The sequence below is a fragment of the Cannabis sativa genome, chromosome 8 (genome assembly GCF_029168945.1).
Source record: "Cannabis sativa cultivar Pink pepper isolate KNU-18-1 chromosome 8, ASM2916894v1, whole genome shotgun sequence".
NCBI classification, from domain to species: Eukaryota; Viridiplantae; Streptophyta; class Magnoliopsida; order Rosales; family Cannabaceae; genus Cannabis; species Cannabis sativa.
The window spans coordinates 47,751,599-47,766,420 of NC_083608.1; positions in this window are offsets into that span (position 1 = coordinate 47,751,599).

Here is a 14,822-nt window from a genome sequence, read left to right on the forward strand (position 1 = left end):
AAATTAGAAAAAAAATCCTTAAATCCAACAATCTCAATAGTTCAGGGGGCATTTTTAACGACCTTAAAAGTTCAGGGACATGATTTGGTACATGTCAAAGTTCAATGGGCATTTTTTTTTTTTTTTTGACAATGAATAACTATATTGAAAAGATGAATATTTGCAATAATATTACTTAAATTATACATTTAGTTACACCTAATTCAAAAATATCAGTTAAGTGCTACAGTGAACTATTCACGTAAATATTTATTTATCACTTAAGTACACGTGACAATTTTTTAATGTCTACGTAATATTAATTATGAAAAATAACTTTAAATATTTAAAAATAAGAAAAATAATTTTTAAAAATATCTTTTTTTTTTTATCTTTTTCTTCTTCTTCTTCTTCTCTCTCTCTCTCTCTCTCTCTCTCTCTCTCTCTCTCAGCCACACGCGACTCCAACCCCCACCATCGTCGAGATCGACGAACCCCCCCCCCCCCACCCACCCAGTACTTAGAAAACCCCAAAACCCAAAATAGTACCCCCGATTATCTTTCTTTATTTCCCGACATGTCTCCCCCTTAAATCCTTGCTATTCTTGGTACGACTTTGATGAGCCACCATCGTCGACCAAGGGTTCGAACCATCCCTGCGTCTCTCCCAAACCCTCTCTTTCTCTCTTTCGTCATTTCTCTCTCTTCGTGGTGGACCTCACTGGAGACAAAGCTCCACGACTCTAATTGAGCCATCTCTAGCTATTATGATTTGGGTTTGGGTTGACCTCAGTGGTGGCTTTTTGTAACGTCCCCGCTTCAAGCCTCCATTGGGTCCTTACACCCACGGAATAATGGCTCTTATACACGAGTACGTCACTTTGGCTGCTTTCATGGACTGATGACTGACCCTACAGACCAACACGAGTGTTTTCGGCGTGCTTTGTGCTCACTCGCACGCTTCCTGGGAAAACTTCCCAAGAGGTCACCCATCCTGAAATTGCCCCAGGTCAAGCACGCTTAACTGTGGAGTTCTTTCGTGATGGGCTACCGAAAAACAAGATGCACCTTGTTGATATAGGTAGTACCAATCAATCCATTTAAGCTCTCTTCAACTATGTAGTCCTGTACCTACATAGTCTCAAAATCATCCCACTTGACCTTCCCCAAGCGATGTGGGATTGCAAAGCTTACCCGGTATTTCCCCTTACGGATCACGAGACTACTGACTGTCACACTTTTGTCATTTATGGTGGTGGTTGCGGTGGTGTGGTTCTTGTGGTGGCTTTAGTGGTAGTGATCGTGGTGGCGATAATAATGGGGAAGAAGGAAGATGGGAATTAGGGTGGAGAGGATTAGAGTTTCAATAGAGAAAAAAAATAAAAGAAAATTATACTTTTTTTCTAATTTTTAAATTTTTAATATTTAAAATTATTTTTAATAATTAATATTACGTGAACCACTAAAAATTTACTACGTGGACAGTCTATTGTGGTAGACTTTCAGACGTGGGTGTAATAAGCAAAACATAAGTGAGGCTCAAAGAATTTTACTACCGAAAATTGGATTTGTGGAGCTAAGTGTAACTAAATGTGTAGTTTGAGTAGTATTTGTTAGAATTTTTTTATCACTCATTAAATATGTAATATTATGATTTAATTCTATAAACAAATATATTACATTTATTATAAGTATGAAAAACATAGATCTAAAGAATATCTTTGTTGATTCAAAGAGAAGAAGCCAAATAGCGGAATCGTACCTTAATCCGTAGGTAGTGATGATCTTAATCCATTTTGTAAAGATGATCTTTGTGGTGATTTCGAGTAATGATCTTACATATATTTTCTGATAATGTATAACTTTATAAGCGCTTAACTTTTGCTATCATAATTATAGGTATTTCAAAATAATCTCGTCCATTGATTATACTAACATAGGATCGAAGCGGTTTTTGTAACATTTAGCGTAGCTAAACCCATCAATGGTCACGTAAATCAACATAACCAAATGACATAGATTAAACATGAATGTATAGCATGGAAATTGCATGCAAATATGATCTTAGCATGCTTATTTTCATCTGGTCCTCCTTAATTGAGATCAATCTTTTATTAATTCTTTCTAACCTTATACTTAAACCTCAATAGAAATAAAACATTCAGAGTACTCAAAACTTAAGGCCATACTTAATCTGTAGAATTAAACCATAAATATGTGTCGGCTTGATAGATCATCTCAAATACAAACTCCCACTAAACCAGCACAATCTTAAATAATACCACATCCATATATGAGCAACAAGCTCCTAAAAAGCCTTAAGTGGTATATCTTTAATGATCTGAATCACACAAAATATTGAGTTTGTCCTTATTATGTTCTATAGACACCTTATTACTTTGAACTTTATTTTAATAAAAAATTAGCTCAAATCAATGTGCCTTTGATCTTGTAGAGCTCATGTTGTTACTAAAATGCAACCAGATTGATTTATTGTCACAACATATATTTTTAATAGTTTTCAATACTATTTTTAATTTTGCAGTCATATGTGACAAAAATCTCAATATTAAAATAGTTATAAGATCATAATAAAAAATCTTAATGATCTCCAAAATCTTCTAAGTTCTGATTAGTGAACATGTAATCTTTTGTTCTCTATATAACCCATTTGACTGCATACCAAATTTTTTTTTATAAAGTTACTGAAATATCTATCCAACATTCTTAATATGTATATTAAGTACAAATACATACATGCTTGAACATATATTAGATTAACTTTTATATTTCTTGAATTCTAAGGTTGCTTTCAAGACAATGATTTAGATAACTTATTTTCTTTAGCTACAAGCCTATCACCTTGTATAGCATCTTTCATGCTAAAAATTTTGAATACTTTATTGATATATCTCTTTTGTTATAATTTAAGAATATCTCAAGAACATTCTTAACATATCTTGAATTCTTAATATAAAATGAGTATATCATTTATGGCAAGTAATTTTTTACCAATATAATAACATGATCATATTCTTACTCCCAGTGAACCTATGATGTATACACAATTATCAAAAGCTTTATATCTCAAAAGTAAATGAGAATACTCAATGAAAATTGTGTAATCATTGACGAGAAGCTTACTTGAGTTTATATATAGATTTTGTAATTTGCAAACCATATTCTTTGGATCTTTAGATACAAAGTTTTCTGATTGCACCATATAACTTTTGTCATCAATATAACCATTGATAAATGATACTTTAATAATTCATTTGATATAACTCAAAATCATAATAAGCAATCAGTGTCATGCTTGTCCTTAAATAGCCTTTCAATTAAACCTAAGGAAAGTCTATTTAAAATGAATGTATGCTTTATGAGTAATTCTTTATATATAAGACATACCTTATATTTCTCCACATTACAATTTGCATCCTCTTGATCATAAATATACATTTATCACCAATTAGTGTTACACCTTATAGCAATAGGAAAAATACAAAACTTTATTATCTCACATTAATTTGTACATTAATTTGTACTCTTTATTTATGATATCAATCCAATTTTGAGAGTTAGAACCTTTATGGCATGATAAAAATTGATTGGATAAACTTCTATCATTATTTCCTTATATCCTTTCTCTCATGAATTTTTTTAGTGGCACTGGTCTTCGAGGTTATTGAGTTTGATTATCTGAAATATTTACCATATCTTGAATGGAAAGTAGTTTGATATTGTCTTATTAAAGTTCTAGATTTACTTCTTGATCAATAAAAAGCATGGAGACCTAAACACTGTCAAAAATGATAGTTGGAATTAAGTTTAACGTCGATTCCTCTTCAAGAAAAATATCTATAATAATCTTATTTCCTCTCCAAACTTAATATCCTTAAAATTATTAACGATTCTCGTCTCAAAATTGAACCTTAGTGTGGGATCACAAAAATTATAGCTCTTTAATTATTAAGAGTATAGAGTAAAGTATAGTTCCTGTGACAGTCAGTAGTCCCGTGATCCGTAAGGGGAAATACCGGGTAAGCTGTGCAATCTCACACCGCCTGGGGAAGGTCAAGTGGGATGATTCGGAGACTGTGTAGGTATGGGACTACACAGTTGAAAATGGCTTAAATGGATTGATTGGTACTACCTATATCAACAAGGGGCATCTTGTTTTTCGGTAGCCCATCTCGAAAGAACTTCACAGTTAAGCGTGCTTGGCCTGGAGCAATTTCAAGGATGGGTGACCTCCTGGGAAGTTTTCCCAGGAAGCGTGTGAGTGAGGACAAAGCACGCTGTAAACACTCGTGTTGGTCTGTAGGGTTAGTCATCAGTCCATGAAGCAGTCAGAGTGACGAACTCGTGTATAAGAGCCATTAGTCCGTGGGTGTAAGGGCCCAATGGAGGCTTGAAGCGGGGACGTTACAAATGGTATCAGAGCCTTGACCCAGCCGGAAGTGTGGTCGACGAGGACGTCGGACCCTGTAAGGGGGGGTGATTGTGACAGTCAGTAGTCCCGTGATCCGTAAGGGGAAATACCGGGTAAGTTGTGCAATCCCACACCGCCTGGGGAAGGTCAAGTGGGATGATTCGGAGACTGTGTAGGTATGGGACTACACAGTTGAAAAGGGCTTAAATGGATTGATTGGTACTACCTATATCAACAAGGTGCATCTTGTTTTTCGGTAGCCCATCTCGAAAGAACTTCACAGTTAAGCGTGCTTGGCCTGGAGCAATTTCAAGGATGGGTGACCTCCTGGGAAGTTTTCCCAGGAAGCGTGTGAGTGAGGACAAAGCACGCTGTAAACACTCGTGTTGGTCTGTAGGGTCAGTCATCAGTCCATGAAGCAGTCAGAGTGACGAACTCGTGTATAAGAGCCATTAGTCCGTGAGTGTAAGGACCCAATGGAAGCTTGAAGCGGGGACGTTACAGTTCCTTACTATTTTGGAGTCCATATTCCTTTCATGTTCTTACAAGACATTACCTTAGTTGGACATCCACAAATTTTTATATATATATATGGAACACTTCTCAATCGGTATATATATATTTATTAATACAAATAATATATTTATATTTTTTTTACAAAAATTTACTATCGTACTTTATGATATATGAGTTATGATTTATTATTTAAATTAAATTTTTATGTTATAATTATTTATTATTAAAATATATTTTAATTAAAAAAAATATAGTCTATTTTAAAACCAAACACAAGATTACATTTAACTTAATTCAATCCTTTCTAATCTGTGACAGTCAGTAGTCCCGTGATCCGTAAGGGGAAACACCGGGTAAGCTGTGCAATCCCACACCGCCTGGGAAAGGTCAAGTGGGATGATTCTGAGATTGTGTAGGTATGGGACTGCACAGTTGAAGAGAGCTTAAATGGATTGATTGGTACTACCTATATCAACAAGGTGCATCTTGTTTTTCGGTAGCCCATCACGAAAGAACTCCACAGTTAAGTGAGCTTGACTTGGGAGTAATTTCAGGATGGGTGACCTCCTGGGAAGTTTTCCCAGGAAGCGTGCGAGTGAGGACAAAGCATGCTGGAAACACTCGTGTTGGTCTGTAGGGTCAGTCATCAATCCAAGAAGCATCCAGAGTGGCGTACCCGTGTATAAGAGCCATTAGTCCGTGGGTGTAAGGGCCTAATGGAGGCTTGAAGCGGGGACGTTACATAATCTAATTTAATTATTGAGTCCAATCCAATACAATCATGCATGCTAAAGAGGCCCATAATAAAAAATTAAAGACAAAAACTTATCTAGTTTAGTAGTATAGACAATTGCAGCAATCGATCAAGAGCCAAGAAGCACCTGTGAGTAGGTGTGGACATGATCTAATTCAATATAATTGAATTGAACCAATTGAATCCTGTAAAGTCCTTTTTTGGCAAGTTAGTTGACAAAATATTTTTTCTTTTATGGTAAGATTCTTGTGCATTCATAACTGATTTCTTACCTTGTTTATTCGGTTTTTAGTTGCTCTTTTCCTTGTTAGGAAAGTTGCACTTTTCAGCTGAACTTTCCTTTGTTTGGAAACTTCTTAAAAGAGAAACAATTCTTTTTTGAAAAGTTGTCTTTTTTAAAGAAACTTTGATTATTGTCTTTTCCTTATTGATTTTGATTGTATCTTGATACAATCAGAATATCTAATCTGTTTTTGGCAGGAATCAAGCATTGATAGAGGATCAAACCCGATTATAGCAAGTTTCCCGTTTCTGGTCAGATTTGCTGCGTCAGCATCCGAATCTAATGTTGCAGATCGTGTTTTCTTTAGAAAATTTTTGTACAGCTGTAGATTCGATCTTGTGACTGTCTCTAAGGTTTCTATGTTCTAAGGTTTCCACAAACTTTCTTCTACTTTTTTTTTTTGTTGAATGAACTTTCTTCTACTTTTTGGAAAAAAAAAAAAAGAATATGCCTAATTTTCTATTTAAGGTAATAATATGAGAATAAATCATAGCCTCGAATATTTGATCTATGCCATTTATGTTGAATAACGGATAGTGTCTACCCTCACACTCATCATTTGTTTTGCCATAATAATTGAAGTTAACAAAAATAACTTTTTCCACTCAACCCCACTCCCACCACCACCACCACCACCACCACCACCACCACCACCACCACCACCACCACCACCACCACCACCACCACCACCACCACCACCACCACCACCACCACCACCACCACTACCCCCAATAATATGAGAATACATCACATCCTCTTTTCATTTTTATTTTATTATTATGTTTATTTTATAAGTAACCCCTTTTCACAAAATGTTTATTTTATTTATAAAATATTGTTGAGACTCCATATAATAAGTTGTATTCTTATTATTATATTAAATTTCAACGTAAATATTTAAATTTAATTTTTTATTTTTAAATAAATACTTAGATTTAATTTTTTATAGTAATAATATTTAAGTATTAAGTCAATATATACGTGTCATTTATTTATTAGTATATTTAAATTTAAATAAAAGCTTAATGATTGACCTGGATTAATTAAGGATTATCATATGATTATTAACTTAACATTTAACGATTTATAGAAGTTTCAAAAAGTATAACTTAGATATTATTATCTCATAAATCATACATATACCATTTTTTTTTTTTGACATAGTAGTATTGATTGTAATATGAATGTGAATAATGATGAGAATGTGTTTGATTTAATTTTTCAATTTGTATTTAAGTTTCTAATATTTTTTTTGTGTAATATTAAAAATAAAATTATACAAAATTTAATTATATTTTATTTAAAAAATAATAATTTATGATATTCACTGTTAACGCCAATTTTTATTAACTAATAAATGAACTTAATAGGATAAATAAACTCTAGAATAATACTAAACAATAATAATAAATATAAATAACAAAAAAGTTTTTAACGTGATTTTAGAGTAAATTTTTCATACTCCACGAGTTCATATTATTTATGAAATTTCACATAGTATTTATAGAATACACGATATAATTTCTGAATTATTCTCTTTCTTTTTGAAATTGGTCATCCCCTTCTCTAAAAAACATTCCTCTATTAAATAACACCTCAGGATAAACATGAACACAACTAAGACAGGATCAGGACCGAGATGCAATCCTATCTCGGACCTATAAGAAAGACGCATATTAAAAATACGAAATAACTAAATGGGGATACAACACCACAAGCAAATTCTGAAATAGAAGAATCACCACCTCTTGATTCAAAAGAGGAACGGAACCAAACTCGACAAAACAAAGTTAACCCCTTAAGAAACAAACCCCCACACAAAACTAATCATAAGAGATTAACAGCTCACGAAGACGTGTGTTCACATAACCATTTAAGAAGTTAGCGAGAAAAGAAAAATTCACTTAACAAGTTAGTGAGTTCATTTCCCATAAAAGTTGGCGAGTTCATTTCTCATAAATTAAAATTCATAATGTGTAAATTTAATAAACAAATCGTTTTTGGTCAAAACATATTGATTAATAATGATTTAAAAATACCAGTGATGTAGCTAATCAATTATATTATTATGCATGACTGATTCCAATCTAGCTTCTTTTCTTTTTTTATTTATTTGAAACAGATTCCAATGTAGATTATAATAACGTTCAAGTATATTGTTGATGAGAAAAAGTTATTATAAGCTTATAAAAAAAGACAGTAAGTAGTCATAATGATCAACTTGGCCATGTTCAATAATTAGGATCACATTTCACAAATAAGAACAAGATTAACCTAATTATTAAGGAAGGGCCACCCCCACTTCAAATCTTTGGTTAAAAAATAAAAGAAGATAAATAAAAAACCTAAATTATTGAGTGAGTGGGCGCAAGTGGAGATTCTTCATTTTATGCCTAATTATGAAAATAATTTATATTTATATATATATATTCCCTTTTCTTTTTTAAAATAATTATACTTACAAAAACCAAATATATTCTATTATAAGTCTTTATTTACTATACTCTTTGGGTCCACTCTATTGGAAAATATAACAAAACATTATAAATTTAGAAAAATTAAATAATAAAGTTTTGATGTGAGACAAAATAACACTTAACTCATTGAGATATACATACAAGTACCATTAATTTAAGCTAACACCAAATATAACAAATCCGAGAATATTAAGTTATTGGTTTATTTGTACCACAAGTTCTTAAATTATATAAATTTTAGTAAGTTCGTCTCAATTTTTTGTTTAGTAAATTAATCCCCAAACTATATTAGTTTTAATGAATGGTCTCAAACTTTATTTTTTAATAAATTAATTCCCAAACTTTATTTTTTTAGCAACATCAAGTCCTTATTCATTTTTATCAAGTATATTTATTTTTTTGTGTTATTAAAATAATTTTATTTTTTAATTTTAATACTTTGATAAAAATAATTATATTAATATTTTTTTATTTTTAAGTATCCATATAATATATATAATTATAATATTTATTTTTTAAGAAAAATATTTAAAATATACTTTATTCATATATATACTATTAATAAGAAATAAAGTATAATTAACACTAGTGAACTCATATAATGGCTAGAGAAAATTTTAGCCCCCTCATATTTTTATATTTTAGAGTTTATGATATATTTTATTATTAATTTATGAATATGTAGTATAATTTTAATAATTTTTTAATTGTATATATATATATTTATTGATTATTTAAATTTTGCATCAACGGTGGCAAAATTTTATGGATTCGCCGCAGAGCATAAGTTAAAAAAAAAATCAAATATAATTTACTTTGGTAATTTATAAAAAAAATAATAATATTATTATTTAAAAAAAATTCAATTTTTATTTTTTCTTATTATTTTGACATATATGAAAAAAATACATATTAGTAAATAATTATATATTTATTTAGTTTGATAATATATTAATATAAAACTATTTAAAATTAATATAAAAATAAATAAATAAATAAATATCATCATTTAAGAGTGATGGATTTATGTTTTTAAGAAAATAAAAGTTTATGGACTAATCTGCCAAAAAATAAAATTTGAGGACTAACTTGCCAAACCTTATATAGTTTGGGGACTAATTTGCTAAAAAAACATAAAATTTAAGGACCAACTTGCCAAAATATATTTAGTTTAGGGGATTGCGGTACAAATAAGCCTAATTTATATATTGTGGGAGATTTTAGTAACTTGGTATACACTGCTATTGCTAGTCTCATTGACCTGTTAGATGTTGCAGGTCTGTCTAGTCTACTCCCGATTTAGTTATTTCAGTTTACCAACTCGGGTCCTCCTCATATTGAGTTGACCTGTTAGACGATATTGTTACGTTTGTAATGAGTGAGGAGGATTGTTAAAGAAGATATGCGTGTTTGATCACATCTCTCTCAAAGTGAGCTGATTTGTAAGGTACAAGACACAACAACATGTTGATGAACTTAACTCTTGTATTCTCTTCTATATTCATCGATTATTGAAGATTGAATAAAGCTTGGCCAAATGACAATTCTTTACGGGAATTAGTCACCACAAAAAGAATGATGAAACCATTAGATCTTGTCTCTATTTCATTTAGTTTATTCTGCATTTATTTAGTTTATGTTCTTGATTGATTCTACCATTCTATTTTTTAGTTCTTGTTTTATATGATTTTTGATAAGTGTTAATTCACCACATATATATTATAAGGTAAGTTTATAATACACTACCTATAAATGGATGTTAGGTAAACTCCTTATTTGTTTCGATATTTATAGGAGAATTTTTTAATTTAATTTTTTTTTTCATGAGCGTGTATGTTATTTAAAATCACTTGTAAATTTTTAAAAATTCTAAGTAGTTCACAATTCCAAAAATAAAGTTTATTAAATATTTTATTGCACTAAACATTAATTTATGTGTATATATATTATACGGTAAGTTTATAGTACACTACCTATAAATTAATGTTTAGGTAGATTCTATCTATTTCGGCATTTAGGAGAATTTTTTATTTTAATGTTTTTTTTTTTTTTTATGATAATGCACATTATAGTTATTTAGAATCATTACTTGTAAATTTTTTGTAACGTAATAGTATTTTACAATCATATATTAGCTTAACAGTTAAAGATCCTAAATTCAAACCATGACCTCTCCTTTTTTTTCCATCCTTCCCTCACCATTAATCTAGTGGCTTCTAAAATAATTTTTAATGTCAAAACTAAAATTTTATCAAATATTTTATTACACAAAATAGATAAGCGTCTACTAAACATTATATTATATACTCAATCATTGAGGAGTTTTTCCACACGGCAAAGAAATGTTGAGAGGGAATTTATATATGGTTATCTTGGTTATCTTATCACATGTATATATGTAATATATATACTTTTATATACACATTTACTTGATAAGAATAGAGTGACCCACATGAAATTATATATAATGCTACTTATATAAATTTGTCATATTCTATGAAAACCTCATTGAACTATCTGCATTTATTTGGTTAAAAGCAGCCCACTATAAGCAAAATATGCAAGTATATTCATTTTTATATTTTAAAGATTTATTTGTACTTATGTTTTTTTTCAAAGAAAAATATTTATTTGTACTTTTAGTAGTGTTTGTTAATTTTTTTTTTTTTTTTAATTTTCTTATGTATATTTTATTTTATTAACTAGCTAATATATATAAATATAGTCCTTCTTCGTGCAATCATTTTAACATTAGTATTATAATATAAAACAAAAATAATTATTTATTAATATTTTAATATAATAAATAATAATTTAAAAAAAATATTCTAATATATAATAATAATAAAACCATATTATTAATTATTATTATTAGAAGAATTAGAAAATTCTTTATTATTTAAGTTTAAAATTAAGTCTGTTTTATTATTTATTTATTAAAAAGTTTAAAATTTATATATACATATAATAAAATTTTAAATTAATTTTTTAAAAAATAAATAAAGTAGATTATTATTTATTTTCATAGGATGTTTTTCATATATACACTTTACTTTCTTTTTTTTTTTTTTGAAAATTATATACACTTAATTACTTTATTAATTAGCAAATATGAAATTATATGTAAGTCATTGCTGCATAAAGACAATAATAATAATATAGTTTGGGGCTCCACTTCAAATATATGATCAGAAAAATAACAGCCTATCAAAACTAGTCAGAGATTCAGTTTAGTGATACCTATATATATAGATATATTATATATGTATATCGTTACAGATAAGTGTCTCCATCTTATTTTAATCACTTATTTTGTCTCTATATATTTTTATCAAATTCAATTATGTGAATCAGATCTTAGAAATTCTCCACCAATCTAATTATATTGTAATGTGCATCCAAAATTATGATAATTATTATTTGAAACTTTCTGTCCGATCTAATAATAAATTGCTTATATACTTGTCTCTTTTTTATTTTTTTTTAATTACAGACCGACAGATGATCATTGGCTAAAAATGCTAAAAGAACTAAGTTCATGATGGATTATAAAACATTTAAGTGTAATTATCAAATCAATTATTCAAAAGACAAATGAAGTTTAATTGGTCTATCATTAGAGATAGTTTATAAGGTCTCGTTTGGTATACTGTGATGATGTATTGTATTGTGTTAGTTTGAGTTGTATTGTATTAGCATTATTTAATACAATACTATGTTTGACATTGACTTAGATGTAAAATTATAAATTCTTTACAATAAACTCGATCCCAACCCCGACCACAACCTAAACTCGGATCCAAACCCCAGACTTGAACCCGAACCCAAATCTCGGACCCGAATCGAGACCTAAACCCTGGCCTCGAACCGGGACTTAGACCCCGAACCCAAATTCGGACTTAGACCCAGTTTCGAGATTTAGGGTCCGAGTCCGGGGTCCGGTCTAGGTTCGAGTCCTGGTTTGGGATTTGGGGCCGGGTTCGGGTTCAGGTCTAGAGTTCGGGTCAAGGTTTGGGTAGGGGTGAAAATCGGTCGATTATGGTCGGTTTTTACAATTTTATAACCGACCGGTTGGTTACGGTTTTTGTAAACCGATCGTTTAGAAATTGTATCCGTATAAAACTGACCGTACGGTTTTTGACGGTTTTCGGTTTGGCGGTTTTTGGCGGTTTTGGCGGTTTTTTGGTTAAACTAGTTTTTTTTATTTCAAAAACCGAAACCAACCCCATGTCAAAAAAACTTAAACCGAAACCGACCGCCGAATTCGGTGATGACATGGAACCGAAAATTTGGTTACGGTCTGGTCGGTTTCGATTTTTCAGTTTTTATGAACACCCCTAGGTTTGGGTTTAGGATCGGGGTTCAGGTTCAAGTCTGGATCTGGGTCTGGTCGAGTTGGGGTCTGGTCCAAGGTTCGGGTTTGGGATCAAGTCTAGGTCCGAGTTCATGTCCATGGCCTGAATCCGAGTTTAGGTCTAGGGTCTGGGTCTAGGGTCTAAGGCTGAGGTCGGGGTTGGTATTTACCCTAAAACCTTTGTAAATATTATAATACAAATCTAATACGAGTCATTTGTTATTTAAATATAATAGGACTCACGTTGTATTAAAATTTATAGTTGTCATAATTAATACAACATAATATTTTATCCAAACATAGTGTTAATTATTATTTAATACCATACGACCATTATACGTTTTACAAAACGAACCCTAAAAGTATTAATTACTACATATTATAAAAATAGGCCATTTAATTAGAATTTTTACTTCCGAAGCTTTGACACGTATTAAATTATATGTCTTTAAATTTTTTAATTTGTTAAAATTTTTCTCAAAATTATTGAGATTGTTGTATTCAAGATTTTATGTTTAATTTTGTTCAATTTTACTAATGTAGCAATTATTCATGTAAATATAAATCGTGTCTCTTGAATTTTTATCCATGTTAACATCTATTAGTATAAAAAATTGGGAGAAATTTCTTAAATTCAACAAATCTCAATAATTCAAGGTAATTTTTAATAGCATGAAAAATTTAAGAAGTATGATTTAATATACAAATCATAGTTTGAAAGAAAAAAAATATCTTAATTAATTTTTATTTTAATTAAGTAATCTCGTCTATAGTCATCTTTTTAAGGGCTCGTTTGGAACGCCGTATTAGGTCGTATTGTATTGTATTGTATTGTATTGTATTGAATTGTATTTTATGCAATATTTTTATGTAAAATTATATGTGGTATTAATTTTTATGGACACCTAAATATATAATATTTTAGTATAAATTAAAGTTTAACATAGTATTATATAAAAATATGATATATAATCCAATTCAATATAATACAATACAATACGACCAATACGGCGTTCCAAACGAGCCCTAAAACTCTTAAACACTGGCTGGCAGTATAAATTATAACGAAAATTATTTATAATAACACAGTATATATATTTTTTAACCAAGTAAAAAATTTATCAAATATTAAAATATGTTAGCTAAACTATGTACACCATATTGTTACTTTGTCTAACATAATCAATAAAGTTTTTAAGAAAAAAAAATAAAAGGGTAAGACAAAGTAATAACATTCAAAGCCATGATTTCATGAGTCATGGCACTGATTAGCCATGCAATTTATCCATGTATATTAGTTATATATATTAATAAATGAAATAATTTGGAATATAGTTAAGTATTCCATCCAAACACATTACACATGTATAGATATTTTATACATATAGATATATATATTTATATATAAATGATGAACACTCAATTCAATATCCTTTTCAACTTAATTAATATTGATTGCTATCTTTTTGGTCCATTATTTTCTTTTTCTACTTTTCTTCCACATTAAGAAATGGATTAAATTATAATTTAATATTGCATACACGTATATTGTACATATAAATAAAATATATATATATATATATGTATATATGTATACGTATACACTTTATTGAAGTAATGCATAGATGTAATAATAAAGGAAATTTGAAATGTGCAATGGAGACCAATATCATTCCCCATATAATATATTTAGATGGTGTACTTGACCAACCAATTCTCTCATTAAATCATACTTCATATATATACTTCATATCATATTTTTGTATTATATATATAAATATAAACAAGAAAAACATGCCAAAATTGCTTATCAAAAGTTGCATTATATTCTTTTCATATAGTGTGCTAGCTCTGTCGTTTTAGGTCTAAGTTTTCTTTAATATTTTTTAATGTGTGGATGAAGATTTAAATTTTTATAATCTATGATTTTAAACACGTGTAAACTTTATAATGCATATTTTGGCATTACGTACCCACAAATGTACTACAATTTCCCTCTTTTTTTTTTTTTTTTCAATATAAAAAAT